Source organism: Gossypium hirsutum, chromosome A08 (genome assembly GCF_007990345.1).
Source record: "Gossypium hirsutum isolate 1008001.06 chromosome A08, Gossypium_hirsutum_v2.1, whole genome shotgun sequence".
Classification (NCBI taxonomy): domain Eukaryota; kingdom Viridiplantae; phylum Streptophyta; class Magnoliopsida; order Malvales; family Malvaceae; genus Gossypium; species Gossypium hirsutum.
In genome coordinates this window covers 84,518,972-84,522,586 of record NC_053431.1, presented here as the reverse complement: position 1 = coordinate 84,522,586, position 3,615 = coordinate 84,518,972, and the positions used below count along the sequence as shown (strand labels likewise).

Below are 3,615 nucleotides of genomic sequence, written 5' to 3'. Positions count from 1 at the left end.
AGTGTTTCATGAGCTTAATCTAAGTATTAGGAGACCCGAAATCGAAGCACAACAATTAGAGCTGAAGCCAATGAAGTTCCAAATGTTTCAGACAATGGAAAATTCAGTGGAATGCCTACCGAAGACCCTCACCTTCACTTAAGACTGTTTATGGAGGTGAGCAATTCTTTCAAGCTAGCTGGAGTACCTGAAGATGCACTACGGTTAAATTTGTTCCCATATTCGCTAATGGATAGAGCTCGAGCCTGGTTGAACTTATTGCCACCACATTCCATTACCACATGGCAGGTGTTAGCAGCAAGATTCCTTATGAAATACTTCCCACCTAGCAAGAATGCTAAGTTGAGGAACGGGATCACTACTTTCCAACAAATGGATTACGACTCCTTATTTAAGGCATGAGAAAGATACAAAGAAATATTACGGAAGTGCCCTCATCATGGAATCCCGTATTGCATTCAACTTAAGACATTCTATAATGGTTTCAATGCTCACATGAGAATGGTAGCAGACGCATCAGCTAATAGAGCTCTCCTTTCTAAGCTTATAATGAGGCCTATGAAATCATTGAAAGAATTGCCAGCAATAATTATCAATGGCCAACCAATCGAGTAGTGTCAGGAAGATGAGTCACTGGAGTTCATGAAGTGGATGGTCTCACTTCACTAGCATCTCAGGTATCTTTGATTTCCTCAATACTTAAAAATTTTACCACTAATGGGTTTAATAATTTTGCAGCTCAACCACCGAATCAATAGGAAAATGTAGCTTATGTTTATTGTGGGGAAGGAAACTTGTTTAAAGAATGTCCATTAAACCCAGAATCTATGTATTACATGGGTAACCAAAACCAAAACCGAGGTAAGCAAGGACTGCAATCCAATTTTTATAACCCACCCTAATTTCTCCTGGAGTAACCAAGGATCAGGGCCTAGTAATACTTATGCACAACCTAGACCGAGCTAGCCAACTGAATTTATCCAATAAGTTCAAGAACCAACCTAAGTTGAACCATCCAATAGTTTGGAAAACCTGTTCAAGGCATACATATAAAAAAATGATGCCTTAATTCAAAGCCAAGCAACTACATTGAAAAACCTTGAAAACCAAGTGGGTCAACTTGCCATTGAACTCAGAAATTGTTCACAAGGTACTTTGCCTAGTGATATGGAAAATCCAAGAAATCTTGAGAAGGAGCATTGTAAAGCGTTGATCTTGAAGAGTGGAAAGACATTAGAGCCTAACACTATCAAAGTTGAAGAGGAGCCAACTGATACTTAAGATGCAGTGGAAGTTCAACCAAGTGTTGAAACTCTAATCTCAGAACCAGAACCTGTGAACTTTGGAAAGGTAACTTTGAAACTAGTCAACTCTAATAAGTTAACAACTATGTTAGATGCAGAAGTGCCATGGAAGATGAACCAGCCATTTCAAGTAAAGAATCCTCCATCACACAACCCTCAAAGACTTTGGAAGCAGAAGCAGGAAATCCAGTTCAAAAAGTTCCTAGACGTACTCAAGCAACTTCATGTCAACATTCTGTTGGTAGAAGCACTTGAACAGATGCCGAATTACATCAAATTTATGAAGGATATCATGTCCAAGAAACAAAGACTTGGAAAATTTGAGACGGTAGCCCTGAAAAAAGAATGTAGTGCATATCTTCAAGACAAACTACCCCCAAAGTTGAAGGATCCTGGATGTTTTACCATACCTTGCAACATTGGAGAAATTTATTGTGGTATGGCATTATGTGATTTTGGTGTGAGCATTAACTTGATGCCCATGTCAATATTCAGAAAGTTAAGGATAGGTGAAGTTAGACCTACTACGGTTACACTTCAATTAGCATATTGATCTTTAGTACATACAGAAGGAAAAATCAATGATGTATTGGTACATGTAGAGAAATTTATTTTTCCTAATGAATTTGTTATCTTAGACTTTGGAGCAGATAAAGAGGTTTCATTGATCCTAAGAATGTCTTTCCTAACAACTGGAATGACCCTTATTGATGTGCAGATGGGTGAACTAACCATGCATGTTTGGGACAGTTAGGTAACGTTTAATGTTTTTAAATCCATGCAATTTTCTGATGTAGTTGATGATTGTTCTGCAGTATCTAAGTTACAGGAATTAGTCCTGGAAGAGGAACTCAACTCTACTGAAGATTCTTTGGAACAAATTTTGTTGTTAGACCCTCCAGGTCATGATCATGGAGAGGAACACTTAGCTTTGCTAGAAGCTAACCAGAGGGGATTTAATCCACAATCTCATTTTCAGCCTATGGAATTAGAGAGCAGAGATTATGTTCAACCAAAAGCATCAATTAAAGAGCCACCTAAATTAGAAATCAAGGTACTTCCTTCACATTTGAAATATGTTTATTTAAGTGATGTCTCTACTTTGTATGTGATTATTTCAGCTTAGCTAACTAAAGAACAAGAAGAAAAACTTATTCGAGTGTTGAAACAATTCAAGAAGACTATCAGATAGATCATAGCGGACATTCGTGGTTCAAACAATTCAAGACGGCTATTGGATGGACCATAGTTGAATTCATGGTATTAATCCATCTGTGTGCATGCACAAGATCATCCTAGAAGATTTAAAGAAAGGGACAAATGATGGACAACGAAGACTGAACCCCATTATGAAGGACGTGGTAAAGAAAGAAATCATCAAGTTGTTAGATATGGGTATAATTTACCCCATCTCCAATAGCTCATGGGTAAATAAATGAGGTATCACAGACATATAGAATGAAAACAATGAGCTAATGCTGACTAGAACAGTTATGGGATGGAGAATTTGCATAGATTACCAAAAATTGAACAAGGTGACTAGGAAAGATCATTTTCCTTTATTGTTATTGGATCAAATGTTGGATAGACTCGTAGGATGAGACTATAACTATTTTTTAGATGGGTACCCAGGGTACAATCAGATTACAGTGGCACCAGAGGATCAACACAAAAGACATTCACATGCTCATACAGTACGTTTGCATTTACACGCATGCCATTTTGTTTATGTAATTCACCTGCTATGTTTCAAATATGCGTGATGGTTATTTTTTGACATGGTTGAGAAGTACTTGGAAGTTTCTATGGATGATTTTTCAGTGTTCAGAGATTCTTACAATTATTTCTTAGCCAATCCAGCGAAGGTACTAAAGCGGTGCAAAGAAACAAACCTTATACTGAATTGGGAACAGTGTCATTTCATGGTACGAGAAGGTATTGTTTTGGGGCACTAAATAACAAGACAAGGGATCAAGGTTGATAAAGCCAAGGAAGATGTCATTGAGAGATTCCTACCTTCAATATCTGTAAAGGGTGTTACGAACTTTTTAGCATATGTTAGATTCTATCGTAGATTCATCAAAGACTTTTACAAGATTGCTAAATCTTTGTGCAAATTATTGGAAAATGATACAACATTCAAATTTGATGAATAATGCTTGAAAGCTTTTAATGATCTAAAGAATTGGCTAGTTTCAACACCAATTATTGTCACACCAGATTGGGAATTGTCATTTGAGTTCATGTGTGACGCAAGTGACTTCACAGTAAGAATTGTGATAGGCCAGTGAAAGAACAAAATTTTTCATCT

The 3,615-nt window shown here is 37.1% G+C and overlaps 1 non-coding gene across 1 annotated transcript; it reads right to left on the bottom strand.

Annotated features, from left to right (window-relative positions):
* Positions 1-339: 339 nt before the first annotated feature.
* On the bottom strand, positions 340-446 carry LOC121205174 (small nucleolar RNA R71). The gene has a single exon (XR_005900259.1). It is a non-coding gene; the product is annotated as a small nucleolar RNA R71 (small nucleolar RNA).
* Between the last annotated feature and the right edge of the window lie 3,169 nt (positions 447-3,615).